The 14,109-nt window shown below is 48.8% G+C and overlaps 2 protein-coding genes across 18 annotated transcripts in view; one reads left to right on the forward strand and one right to left on the reverse strand.

Annotated features, from left to right (window-relative positions):
* The first annotated feature begins 984 nt into the window (after positions 1-984).
* Positions 985-14,109, forward strand: part of SMCO4 (single-pass membrane protein with coiled-coil domains 4) — a 46,273-nt gene continuing 33,148 nt past the window's right edge. For 7 of the 9 annotated variants that reach the window (XR_014942255.1, XR_014942254.1, XR_014942252.1 and 4 more), the window contains exon 1: positions 985-1,137. The gene's annotated coding sequence lies outside the window, so the exon portion shown is untranslated. Of the gene's footprint in view, positions 1,138-4,430; positions 6,254-14,109 lie in introns of those variants that run through there. The other 2 variants (XR_014942257.1, XM_085536480.1) reach the window with 2 other exon arrangements.
* Positions 8,483-14,109, reverse strand: part of DEUP1 (deuterosome assembly protein 1) — a 65,115-nt gene continuing 59,488 nt past the window's right edge. For 8 of the 9 annotated variants that reach the window (XR_014942246.1, XR_014942250.1, XR_014942248.1 and 5 more), the window contains 2 exons: positions 11,816-12,004; positions 8,483-11,721 (listed from right to left, as the gene is read on the reverse strand). The gene's annotated coding sequence lies outside the window, so the exon portion shown is untranslated. The remainder of the gene's footprint in view (positions 11,722-11,815; positions 12,005-14,109) is intronic. The other variant, XR_014942244.1, reaches the window with a different exon arrangement.

Raw genomic sequence — 14,109 nt, forward strand, 5'->3', positions numbered from 1 at the left:
TCAGTGTTATTGGAGCACCAGGAGCTTCTTTACAACGGCCAAGTCCAATTCTAATCTCAAAGTGGCAGCACACTTTTAAGATGAAACATCTGCCCCCATCTGGAAGCAGCGGGTGTTTCCAGCAGAGCAGCACAGGGGAGGAACCAGCCTGGCACTGTGATAGCTGAGCTGAGGGCACACCAAGGTGCCTGACCTTGACAGTGAGGGTGACGGAGCACTGGAACAGGCTGCCCAGGGAGGTGGTGGAGTCTCCTTCTCTGGAGATATTTAAGACCCGCCTGGACACCTACCTGTGTGACATGGTGTAGGGAGCCTGCTTTGGCAGGGGGGTTGCACTCGATGATCTCTAGAGGTCCCTTCCAACCCCTACAATTCTGTGATTCTGTGATCTGGCCCCAGGCAGCCTGCTTTAGTACCGGATCTGAAGGTTGGTGGCCCTGCCGGTGGCACTGGGGATGCGACTTGATGATCCTTGTTGTCCACTCCAACCCAAGCCATGCAATGATCCTATGGCACTGCAGGGCAGGTGCAGATGTCGGGGTCCTGCTGGCTCAGATGGGTTTGAGGGGCTGTGGTGGGGCTCCTCGGCCGCTTTGTCCCCATCCCGTTCAGGGAGGACATTCTGGGAGCTCAATGTGCTTGTTTCGGGCCAGTCGCTTCAGACCGTGTGTAACAAACTCCCTCCTGCTGATACACTCTGATTCCACCTACACGTTCTCACTCTCACATCTAATTAACCAATGAACGCAACACCGCCTGAGCTGCACGAGAGTTTCCTCCCAACACCTCGGGCAGAGGAACCCGCTCGTTTCCCATCCCGCCCCGGTGTGACACGTCGGAGCACGCGGGGTCCGCTCAGCGCTCCCACCCGACACAGCAGCGCCGCGTCCCCCCGGCAGCGGGCGGCGTCCCCGGGCGTGCGGCAGAGGGCGCCCCGCGTTCCGACAGAGCGGGGTCGGGAGGAGCCTCCGGCGCTGCTCGGCCGGGGAAGGAGGGAGGGAGAGGAGGAGGGAGCTGCCACGTCCTCTGCGGCGAGCGGAGCGCAGCCCCAGCCCGGCACCACGTGCGGCGGAGCGGGGAAGTTGCCGGCGGTCTGTTCGCTCTGTGCTGCTCTCAATCAGCCGAACGCAACTCCGGGTAAGGGGACGATGCGTTGAGCTCCGGGCAGAGCCGCGCTGCCGGCGGGGCTCCGTGCGGGCCGACTTCCTGCCGGCTGCGGCTCCCGGCGCTGCTGGAGGAGCGACGCGGGGAGGAAGAGCAAAGTTTGGACGTGGGGGGGAACGGGACGGGACGGGCCGGTGTGCGGCTGTGCTGCCGGGAATGAGCCGCAGCCCCTCGGGGATCCACCGGGAGAAGTGTTAGGAAGCCCCGCGGCTCCTGATTGCCTTCACTTTAGTGGGAATCTCAGCTCTCCGGCCGCCAGCGCTGTTGTGTGCGGGAGACGAGCGGAGCCGCGTTCCTACAGCCTGTTGGTGGGGGGGAGCTCAGAAAAGCGTTTAAGGGTGACCTGGGTTTTTTTGGGGTTGAACCGCGGTGATCCGATCTGAACGTGGAAATGCGGTTCTGTTTCCTAACGCGTTGCTCCCGTTCGTTCCCCGCCGCGCGCTGCCAGGAGCGCAACCCGGAGCTTTGCTTTGCTTCTCTTTTTTACTGCTGGGCACCCGGAGATTCGTTCCGTGCTTCTAAAGCGCCCGAGCTTCGGATCGGCCGTTAAAACAGGGGAAGGAAACGTTCTGTGCTATGGAGGTTTCTCTCCCTCACGCGGTCCCCTCCCGATATCCGTACCGGCCCCTCCCGGCTCTGTCCGCAAACCCTCAGTGGAATGAGTTTCTCGTGAGTGCTTTAATAATAACTTCTTGCTCTCTCCTGTATCGGCCTGCTGCTACTGCGGGGCTGAAGTTAGGAGGAGAGCAGTTCTGGGCTGTCCTCAAGCATTTGCGCGTGGAAACCTCAGCCGGCTTTCTCAGATAGACGAACTCTGCCTTGGAGCAGACTGGGCTGCAGCCTTCCCTTGTGGTGTGTGGGAGGTGTAGAAGCAAGGCTGCCCCGCAGTGCTGTGGGTGTAGCTGTCGCTCACCCTTTCGGCCCAGGGCAGGGGGTTGATCCTGGCTGACCCTGGGGGTCCCTTCCAGCCCAGACCATTCTCTGATTCTCTCCTTTTATGACACGACATTCTGAGAACCACCTGTTTCTGCAGAGCTCTTTCCAGCACCTTGCAGAGGTTTGTGCTCCTCACTCTGGTTGTGGTGAAGGTGTTGACCCAATGCAGATGGTACAGATGGGTACGGGCGGCACTGATAGATGGAGGTAAAAGTGAGCCATTGACAGAGCTGAGTGTCTTCAGGTGCTACCAGGGTGGGTTTGGAAAGCCCTGTTTGTACAATCCTTAGTGTATGAAGATGATCAGGGGGCTGGAGCACCTCCCCTATGAGGACAGGCTGAGGGCTGAGAGAGTTGGGTTTGTTCAGCCTGGAGAAGAGAAGGTTGCGGGGTGACCTCATTGCAGCCTTTCAGTACCTGAAGGGAACTTACTCCCAGGAGGGGAGTAAACTCTTCGAAAGGGCTGACAATAGCAGGACATGGGGAAATGGTTTTAAGTTAAAAGAGGGAAGATTTAGGTTGGATGTTAGGGGGAAGTTCTTCACTAGGAGAGTGGTTAGGCCCTGGAACAGGCTGCCCAGGGAGGTTGTGGATGCCCCGTCCTTGGAGGTGTTCAAGACCAGGTTGGACAGGGCCCTGGGCAACCTGATCTAGTAAAGGTGTATGTTTGATGGCCCTGCCAGGCAGGGGGGTTGGAACTACATGATCCTTGAGGTCCCTTCCAACCCGGGTCATTCTGTGATTCTGTGATAGTGTGTGAAGCAGCTGTCTGTGCTGTGACTGGTGGGACCAATGCACTGGAGCTATACTTAGCAGTGGCTGCATGACTGCATGTGTCTGGAGAGGAGCATTCAGGCTTAGAAGCTGCCCTAGAGCATCAGCTGCAGCACAGCTCACACCGTGTGAGGTGGCTGTCGGTCACACTCACCAGCTGCACATTTGGAGGTATGGGCTGCTAACAGGTGAGATCAGGCTGCTTCCTCTGGTCACTCCTAGAGCAGCATGGTGGCAAAATAACCCAACTTTTTCTTTAACCCAATCTAATCATGTTTTTCTGTGCATTGGACAGTGGAATGCTCCTGTATGTATATATACATGCTGATCAGATGATATCAGCTGTCTTATGGGATGGTAGGTAGACTGGATGGTAAATCTGGCTGCGGTACTTTGTGTGTGATGGAAAACAGTTTCCTCCTCTGGTTTTGTTACATGAGGTGCTGTATCCTGAGGAGCCTCCACAGCTGTGATGTTCTGTGTTGTTCTCCCCCTTCCTTTAGGGTTTTTTTCCTTAATTGATGTAGTATCAGCTTTCCCGTAAGTGCTCGTTAAAGCCGGAGAAGTTTCCTTCCTTTCTGTCCATATGGGAAATAGTTGCATTGACAGATGTGGGCTCTGTGAGGATTTGCTGAGCTCTTAATCCTGTTTGTGGCTAATAGGCCACGCTAATGTGGAAGGGCATCTCTTTCACTCTTTCTTGTGCTGCTTTTAGTTGCGGATAAGGTAGTTACTTCTTTCTGTTTTAAAATGGGAGTTCTATGCTTTTAGATGTCAGCGTGACTAGAAGTTTGTGATTACTCTGGTCATTAAAAGTCTTGTGGAATTTCTTGAAGCGTGGGACACAGGGCATTGAAATTGTTCTGTATGGGGGTTATCATAGAATCACAGAATGGCCTGGGTTGCAAAGGACCACAATGATCATCCAGTCCCAACCCCCTGCTATGTGCTGGGTCACCAACCACCAGACCAGGCTGCCCAGAGCCACATCCAGCCTGGCCTTGAATGCCTGCAGGGATGGGGCATCCACAGCCTCCTTGGGCAACCTGTTCCAGTGCGTCACCACCCTCTGTGTGGAAAAACATCCACCTAATATCTAACCTAAACCTCCCCCGTCTTAGTTTAAGACCATTCTCCCTTGTCCTGTCACTATCCACCCTCATGAACAGTCATATTTCCTCCTGTTTGTGCGCTCCCTTCAAATATTTGAAGGCCACAACAAGGTCTCCCCAGAGCCTTCTCTTCTCTGAGCTAAACAAGCCCTCAGCCTTTCTTTATAGGAGTCGTGAAAGCATAAGCATAATTTGAAATACATCAGTGACTTGACAGAGACACCCCCCTGTGGCCCATCAGCATGCTGGTCAAAACCTAATCTAAGTAACTACAGTGCACTGATAAGACTTTCCTTGCAGTTTCATGTGAGTACAGAAGATACCACTGCCCACACTATGGGTTCTGGCACACCCAGGTGGGCACTGGGTTGTACAGCAGGTCAGGAGGCGAGAGGCTGCAGCTTGCTGGGTTGGCCAGGTGTGCAGCAGGAGTGCTGCTGCTCCTTACCACACTCATCAATGCCTGGGAATGGGGCTGGAACATGAACTAGTGTCTGCCGCCTTCATCCTTAGTGCCGGCCAACCTCTTATCTGCTCCCTTTCACCATTTGTAGTTTACCTTGTTTGGCTTGCATGTGTTTTGCATTAGACTTTATCTCCATGCATCCAGTTGTGTGTGCAGCTCTTCCCTTCTTACCCCCAGCTGCTCTTTGTCACATTTTGTCTGATTTTTTCCAGTTGGATCATTAGATTCTGTTTTCCTCCTCCTGTGCCTCCCTGCTACAACACTGTTTACATTTGTTCTTCCTTTACTTTCATCTTCTTGTATTATTTTTTTTGCCTTTTAACTCTTATCCTTAGAGGAACCCAGCTTTACTTTTGGATACTGGCCCTTTCTTATTGATTGCCAGCTGCTTTTTTTTTTTTTTTTTTTTTTTTTTTCCAGCTGATTTGCATTCTCTGCTCTTATTGTGCCAGACAGAGGACCAGTGATTTGGAGTAGCGCTCTTTCCCCAAAGGCTTTGCTCAGAAATTGTCTCTGTATTGCACAAAAAAAAGAGTGGAAAATCAGAGCAGCGTCAGTGCAAAAGCTGCTTCTGCCTAAGCAAATGTGTTTGTGTCTTTGTCACGTGAAGAGCAGAAACGTGGCCTGCCCTGCTGCAGGCACAGATGACTTCTCTGGGCTGAAATGAGCTGCTGGGGTTGGGGGGGTGCAGAATGTTTGCCTTGTACTTACTGATGCTGGCACCCTTTGGACTCTGGCAGAAGCAAACCCAATTTGTTTGGGTTGGGGCTATTTGCTGTGGTGGTACTTTTGTACACAAGCACTTGTTGAGCTCTATGGGGCCTTTTTCTTTCTCTGCGCCGTGAGTAGCTCTAAAAACATTACGAGGAGTGCAAATATAGCACAGATAGAGTTGAGCTGTAGCTGTACGATGGCTAAACTGGGGGTGAAGATTAAGCAGGCTGAGGTGGCTTCAGTGCTCAGGTAGCGTCTGCCTTCAGTTAGTCACTCTGCTAAAGGTCTTAGGGTCTTTAATAGGTCTCCATGAGGCTTATATTGCCAAACAGAAAAGCCTTGCATACAGCCCTTCTTGATTCCAGGCTTTGTTCTGTGCTAGCAATATGGATAATCATGCCTTGGATGCAGCAGACCTCGGGGTGTATATTTGTCATGCTCTCAGACTGCTTTCTATTTATAAATTGGTCTCACTGTTTTTACACCCTCTGTCAGTTTGATTTTGTTTGGCACCTTGGCTTTGTGTACACAGAGAGCCGTTCTCTGGCCACAAGGCATACTGCATAAACCTGTTATTGAAACCCTAAAGTCCACTTTCTAGAGAGCTGTGCTGGGTCTGCATTGGGTCCTGCTGTAAATGGACTGCATTGGGTCCCAGTGTAAATGCAGCACACCCGCCATGGTGCTGCAGCCCACATTGGAGTGGGAAAGCTTACTGCTGTATTCCAGGATGGTTTAGGACAGCAACTGTGATATAAGCATCCATCCAAATCGTTTGAGGGGGGTTTGGTGGCAATGCTTCACAGCATTACAAAAAACAAATGCTTTCTGGAATTGACATGTTATAGGTGGAGCTTTTAGCTGTGGGATTAGGATGAGGGACGTGTGTTTGGCGGCTTGAGTTACGTGTGTTGAAGGGCCTTAGCCTGGAGGAAGGGCTGTGTGTCAACTTCTTGCCTGGATGTTTAGGTTTGGGAGTCGTGCTCTGAAGTCTGGCCTCAAAGCTGGGCTGATTTCACCCTCCTTCCCTCCATTGTTCCTCACAGCAGTTGGACAAACGTTCAGCAGGACAAAAAGCAGCGTCTGTGTAAGTAAGATTCGCTTTGCCATCTGACTGCGCTAACTGCTTCTAAGTCTGGTGTTTTTAAAAGCTGGAATGGGCTCCTTTCTGCTGCCGATCCATTTGCCATGTTAGGTCACTGTGCAGTGATCTCTGAGCACAATGGCTTATGTTAGTACATACAGTTCATACATACATACGGGGTTCCTCCCTGCCTAAGGATGCTGCTGCTAACAGAGCTGGTGTGTAGCTGTACTGTGCACTTCTCAGGCCTGCACTTCTCTGTTTGCGCTCAGATCAGCAGGTAGGGGCTGGATGTTGCCTGTAAGCCATCCAGTTTTGTTATTTCAGCCCTGCGCTCAGTAAAAATGCAGTGCTGAGAGACAGGCCTCTAAGCTTAGGCTTAGTGCAGCTCCAACGAATGGCTGCAGCTTTAGAGCTGGAGCTGTCGTGCTTATTGCCTTCTCTGAGCAGGTTCATGGAAGGTTGGCACTTAGATGTGCCCTGTCCCGGTTTGATAAACTCCATGGAGGTTTGCTCACATGCTGTCCTCATCCTGGGGTGCCCAGCTCCAGGGGGAGCTTCTGTCCATGGTGACACTGGAACATTTCATTGCCTTGTTGAGGTTGTTTTGTGGGCCGAGGTATTCTGATTGTTTGCTGATTTCCGTACTTTACTTCATTTATTTTTAAGGTATCTCTGCGCTTGTTGCTTAATCTTTCATTATCTGGACATGTTTACTTGGCAGAGATTGTTTTTCCAGTGTCTCTTTTGCAGCAATGAAAAGAACCCATTGGCTCCTACAGCTTTTCTGCTTAATGTGCAGTTTAGGCCTTATCAGTAGATTCCCTGTGCTACCTGCAGAAGAGCGAGGAGAGCACCTGGGTGTGAGGTAGGGCGCTGTGAGCTGCCAAAGCTGGGCTGTGTTCAGTCTTCTAAAATCCAGTCTAAGAAACAGCCAACAAAATGTGTTTTCCAGGGATTGAAAAGCTTTCCAGGTAGCGATTCCTGTTCATCTGTCAGCTTCAGACTCCCTTGATCCCCACGTAACGTAACGCAACAATATTCTCATTCAGAAGCAGTGTCACGGCAGGGTTTTTGACGCTGCACATTTGCTGAGCCGCATCTACAGGCTGGATAAACGGCAGGAAACTCTGCTCTGCGGTGTCATTTTGCTGCAGCCTTTCGTGTCCAACTTCAGTAGATGTGGGATTGTTTCCTTTTGAGCTGGATGGGTGTGTGTTTCTCAATGAATGTGAATGTTTTCATTTGTTGTGTGAAAATAAGATGATACCGTATTACTGCAAATAAAGGGAAGTCAGGCTGTAGGCACGGGCTGCATTGTCATCTGCTTTATCTCCTGTTGTAATTTCTCCTTAATCCTGGGGAGGTGTTTTTGCCTTCCAATATAAATATGATTTATGGAAGTTTATTTCAAGTTATCTGCAGGGGCGTGCACACATGAGGTGGGGGATATATGGTATTTTCTTTGGAGCATCCCTTTGCCAAAGACATTTGTAAGGGCTGCTAACACGTTTCCTGCCTAGGAAGCCGAAGAAGTCAAATAGAGAATGAGATTACAGACATACCTGTTAGTGCAGTGCCGCGGCGTTTCTGTAACCTCCATCTCCTGCACAGTTAGAAGCTCTGCGGGAAGGGGATGTGCTCCTTGTGTTGGAAACTACCAGGCTTCCTGTTTCTATGAACAAACTGGTTTCTGGTGGAGCCTCTTAACTTTCACTGCTGAGCCATCTCTCTCTATTTCCATTGCCCTAGAAACTTGCTGGTCTGTTGCAATGCTGAATAGTTACTGATGTCTTTGCAGTACAGCAGTGAGCAGCATCAGCAATCATAGAATGGCCTGGGCTGAAAAGGACCGCAATGATCATCCAGTTTCAACCCCCCTGCTATGTGCAGGGTCACCAGCCAGCAGACTAGGCTGCCCAGAGCCACATCCAGCCTGGCCTTGAATGCCTGCAGGGATGGGGCATCCACAGCCTCCTTGGGCAACCTGTTCCAGTGCGTCACCACCCTCTGTGTGAAAAACTTCCTCCTAATCTCTAATCTGAACCTCCCCTGTCTCAGTTTAAAACCATTCCCCCTTGTCCTATCACTATCCACCCTCGTAAAAGCTACGTGCCAGTCCCTTGGAGTTCTGCTGCGGGTAATATTTTCTGTGTATAAAGTGTTGCTGTTATAGAATTCCAGGGAGCCCTGAATATAAATGTATCAATTATGTGTCAACACAACAGCATCTGTCGTTGAAATTGGGTATCATTTATTTGGCATCAGTGTTGTGAAGATTTGGCTGACAGCCAGAGTGAAATATTCCAGCAGAAAAAGCTGCAGCAGGAGCCATCTCTGAAGTAATTCTCAGCAATTCAGGTGCTCGAACATCATTTAATACATTCTCAGGGCACGAGGGACCTTAAGCAAAAAGGTTCCACGTTCTTGTCTGCTTTCCTTTCTTTTCCACGTTCAGTTATTTTTGTGTTCTCGCTCTCCGTGGAGACGCGTACAGGCTGTGGAATGTATATATCCTGTGATTTGATATCCTCCTTTTGACCGCATTTCATATTCCAGCACTTGTTTACATAAAAATTCCAAGTGAATGCAGTCAGCGATGGCTGCTTCGGGGGAGATTTAACTGTGGAAGAGGCAAAGCTTTCAAAACAGGAGAGTTAGAAACCACATCCCTTTTCTCCAAAAGATTTGCAAGTGCTTGTGTTTTTCTTACACGTTACATGGGTAAGTCTCACAATCCCAGGGCTGTGAATCAGAACGGTGAGTTCAGAAAGTTAGCACAGCCCTGAGCCTGTTGGATGCCCTGCTGGTCAAGGATGCGCTGGCTGTGGCTCAGTAAACATTTCAGGGTACCTGAGGGAAAGTGGAAACAAATCACTTTGCTTTTATGGATGCTTCGTATCCTCCTGGAACAAAGTAGAGAAGCAGCTCTTCTGCTTAATGGAGAAGCTTGTGATGGACAGCTTTCTTCTTAAACATGAAAATAGGAAGCACAGCGACCTAAAGCAGGAAATTAATCAGAAAGATTAAGAGGTTGTGTGGCGTATCCAAATGCCTTCCTGGTTTCTTTTATCTGGCTGGGGCTCCTTGCACCAAATGGAAATGATTCACCTGTGCGCTGAAGAAACTCTTTTCTAAGGAAGCGTTAAGAACAATGCAGAGATAAAAGTAGTTGGGAGAAAATCTGCATTGGGCTTTCAGTGCTGGAAGGAATAAAGATGAGGGTTCTTAAAAGGTGCTTTTTTTGTTGTTTTTTTTTCGTGAGGTCTGAAGGTCTGTGAAGTTCAATTTCTCTTGGAGAGGAGAGAGCAGGGAAGGGGAGGGAGGTCTGTCATATTCTCTGCATTCATAATGAGTTGGTTGCTGTTTGGGTAGGAAAAGCATTTGGATTTACTCTTGACTTTAGACTGTCAAAAGAAATCACAATCTAGAGTTAAGTAATGAAACCTCTTTAGGAAAATCGATGCTACCTTATCCGAGCTCAATTTATTCAAGAGGTCAGCTCTGTTGCTGCCCTGGAAAAGCTTGCATTTAATGATTAACCTCTTTGTGACTGTTCATGTGACTTGAGGCTTTCCGTCTAGTATGTTATGTAAGCGTGAGGCAAGATGATAATGGCAAGATGATAATGGCACGCTGTATGGAACGCTGGGCACTATGTGGGGAGAAAATCCCTTGGAATCCTGCATACAGTGTGCATCAGCCCCAGTGAAACTGAGAGAAGCCCATTAAGAAATCCTATTAGCTGTCTGCTCTCCAGATGAGCTCAAACCTCTGCCCAGTGTCTGACTGGTGGCTGGTCTGGTAATGGTGCTGTCGCCCCTTCTGGAGAGGTGCCTTTTCATGCAGCTCTGCCAGGAGTACGTTCATCTCAGCCACGTATAACATCAAGAGTCAAAGTGATACCCTGTAATAAATGTTAAAATCCTCTTCAGTGTTGAACCTGACACCGACTTGTTCTGTTCTGTCGGCCTCTCATTCAGCAGAACTCCTTGTGAGGTCTGGAAGTGTCACGCAGGCGGTAATGCGCGACAAGAGGGAGAGAGCGTGCGTTGTGTGAAAGCAGCTCTAAAGGCGCAGTGTTTGGTCCACGAGTGCCGTCAGACAGCAGAGTGTGTTTGCTGTAGCAGTATTCATCTCTGTGATCTTCTGTGACTTAAAACAAATCCATAGTTGTTGTATTCACCGCCCAAAATTCTATTTCAGAAGTAGCTTTAGTTAATGTGATGGCCTGCGAAGTCTACATTGATTTTCTCTTGAAAAAGGGAGTATCAGGAAGAGTAATTCTAACAGCAGCTGCACGTCTCATAAAATACAGATCTGCAGCCTGCCCTGTGTGCAGAGATGCTCGTGTCTGTGGAGTGGCCTGGAGCCCGCCAAGCACTGCAGTAGCAGCTGAGGCAGGCGGCCACGCTGGAAGTGAACATCTTTTGCTTCCTTCCTCTTCGATTCTTCTCACACCTAAGTAGTTCTGTATCTTTTCAAAGCATTTTCTGCTGGTAGTTGTTGCTTCCCATCAGTCTTTGACCATCTTCTGTCTTTCCTTTTACTTGAAGGAGAGGAATTTGGGCTGCCACTACCCTCACTGTTTTTAAGTGCTGTACATTTTTTGAGCTCCACCACATTATTGCAGACTTTGCCAATGCAAAATGATTTGTATTCCATTCTGTGGTGGTTATTCTGAGATATATGAATCTTGTGTTACTTCTGTTCAGATGTTTTTGGACAGTTTTGACCTGTTGCTGCCCTCTCCAGTTGTTTGAATCATTAGCATGGCCTCAAGGGAGGTGAGATGGCAGGCATGTGGGGACAGTAGGAAAGGGCAGTGCTGTTCCTTTTCCCTTCTCAGATGCAGGCATTGCCGCTGTAGCTCTGGCTTCAAGGCTTGGTTAATTCTGCAGAAAATCTCACGTCTCTGCTGCACGGAGGGATAAGCAGTGGCTGATGGATCCGGGTCATGGGAGGAATACGTCTAGATATCTACTGACCTCTCTGGCCCTTTGTAGGAAAGAAGTTCTGAATTGTGCAGGAGGTGATGTGTGTTGTCCATCTTGTTTGCCTCCAAAGGCACCAAGTGAGCTGTTGAATCTTTCAACGTGGGGTTTTGGACAGCCCATGGTGAAGGGGTTTCTGCCCTTGGCTTATTTAGTGTATCCAGGTGCTGGGTTGGTGGGTAGCGAGAAGCTCTGCTAAGCCACTGCCTGGTTCTCTCTCTGTATATGTGGTCTGTTTATCTCTGTGTCCATCGCTTTTCTTAGTCGCTCTTTGTCCTCCAGTCCAGATTAGTTTGAGGAAAACCACGTTTTCTTTTCCATTACACTTGCACTGGAAAACAAAGGGCAAGAAATCCCTTCTTCACTTTCAGCAGCAGAGAAGTGCTATTTCTGAATGCTCTCATATCTAACATTGGGGTCTGAATCTACTTCTGGCGCTACAGTTCTTGTACTGCAGCTCTGGTGCTGGGGAGCAGCCTGTTGGGAGCAGTTAGCAAGAAACATTTTGGAATGTGTCAATATTATCAAATCAGTACAGGAACCTTACATGAGCCAGTCTCTATCGGCTTACCTCGTGGGGAAGGTAGAGCTTTCATGTTTCCAAGAGAAACTGTCTCACTCTGTAAAGAAATGGTGGCTTTTCCCTGGTGACTCGGTGTGAAAAAGCTCCCAAAGGCTTTCAGCGGCCCCACGTCCCAAACAGGCATCGGCAGGAAAACTGAGGTCAGCTGTAACTCGGTGTTTTGCTCTGTGAAATTGCCTGCATCAAGAGAAGGAACACATTTACATGTACATTAACCAGTGTTTGTCAGCTCTTGGAGTAAAGCCAGTTCTCCCAGGGCCAAACAAACACTGTGAGTGAATGAGTAATAATCTGTTATTGTCACTCTTAATTTATGGATGGGTAGATAGAGCAGTGTTCGCCGTTTTAAGTTGTCCTATTTGCTTGGAAGGCTAAAAATAATGATTAGCTATCAGCCTGGAATTGGGGAGTATCTCTACTATGCAACCTTTGTAAAACTGGGATGGTAAGAAACATCATCAAAACATTCTTCCAAGGAGAAAGATGCATGTTTTTTAATAGGAACGCTTAAAATTGTTCAACTCTAAGGGCTGGCCCATATTAAAGGCCGCGGAGAGGCAAATAGCACAGCATCCCTATGGAGCAGAGTTTGAAGCGTTACAAGTCGCTCGTGAGATGAAATTCTGCTCGGAACACCCTGTGAAGTCTGCTGAGAGATCTTTTGTCAGGCTGCAGAGAAGCGTGCAATATCGCACCTAAACGCACAGGCAGGAGATGGGTGAGAATTACAGACCTCATGTGCCAGCTGCTGAGTGTGCAGCGCCACAGAGCTGTGATGAGAATGGCAGCGGATGTCTGACTTCTCATTGCCTCTCCCACCCACTCCTTTAGCCTTTCTTTCACTTCCATACAACGTTTCCTTCCATGTGTGTTTTTTTTTCTTTCCTTTCTTTTCTCTGCTATTCTCCTGCACTACGGGGGCTTTCTTGCTCTTTCTGTCTGGGCCTCGTTAATCCTACTCACCTCCATGTTTTACATGTTTGTTCCCGCCCCCCCCCCCCCCCCAATGGTGTTAAACTTCCTCTCTGTGCTTTTGCTGAATGAAATAACAGCAAGAAGGATCAGCATTGATGCTGTAGATGAGAGGATGCCCACAGCCCAGGGCTCTGGCTGCATCCACTAACACCGTAAGCAGTGGAGAATGGGTTAGTGGTTTCTCAGCCCCTCTGAAAGGGAATTTCTAGGCAATGAAAGGGGGTTTCTGTGCTTCAAAGCCTTAGCTGCCAGTTGGTCTACGCAGGCAAGTTGGTAATATCAAAAGCTAAAATACCCCCCATTAGAGAGAAGCTCACATCAAATATGTTCCAAACTTGTCATCTCCCAGACTGTGGACACTCATGCCCTGCAAATGCGCAGCTCCCAAACCATCCGCACATCCTAATGCTGTGATTTACACTGCTACAGGCTCAGGGTGCATCCCAAAGTGTTGTCACTGTTGTGTGCCTGCTGCTTTTGTGGTGAAGAAAGGGTCTGCTGGACTGAGTGCTCCAGACGATGCCCTTCCAAATGAATGTGAGCAATGAAAGGAAATGAATTGTATTCTCGAGTCAGTTGGATCTCAATGGAAATGTTTAAAAACCAAACCACCACCAAAATAAAAAAAAAACAACTAAACAGCCCATAAACCCAACAGCTCGGAGGAGTGTTTCTTGCAATTGCTCTGAAAGATGGAGCTATTGAGATTAATGTGAATTAATCTATACAAAGTAAGAAAGATACCTACTTAGATCTCAGCAGCAGCAGCAGGTGCTTGCAGCATTATAAATAGAAAGCAATACAAATTGAGGTGCTTATTAAATTTGCCTTTATGATGCTTTGAAGAATTGCAGAGTAACATAAAAGAAGAATTACCAGCAGTGCTGGCTTAGGAGGGTGACTTAAAATAGCTGCGCTGCCAAAGGAACCAGAATGTGAACTGGAATAACTGATGGAGCTGCTCATAAGGGTGGTCTCACAGCCATTTGTCCCTCACACGGGGTGGCTGACTGAGAGCTGAGCACGGAGGTGATTGAACAGTGGAGGGCTTATTTCTTTTTGCCCAGTTTTAATCAAGTGTTGCGTTTTAATACGTTTTCCAACAGGTTGCACTCTAATCTGGGATTGCCCGTGTTTAAAAAGTTTCTCCTTGTCTCCTTTTGGTTCTTCCCCCTGTTGACAGAAACTGATTCTTCAGGAAACCTTCATGGTTGGGGAACGGGTTTGTTTAGAATTCTTGCTGCCTTTTTGGGTAAGGCTTTTGTGAGGATCCTGTGTGTCCTTCAGCGTTTTGGTGGCTGAGCAGG

The sequence above is a fragment of the Coturnix japonica genome, chromosome 1 (assembly GCF_054131305.1).
Source record: "Coturnix japonica strain WE chromosome 1, WE-NBRP24, whole genome shotgun sequence".
Classification (NCBI taxonomy): Eukaryota; Metazoa; Chordata; class Aves; order Galliformes; family Phasianidae; genus Coturnix; species Coturnix japonica.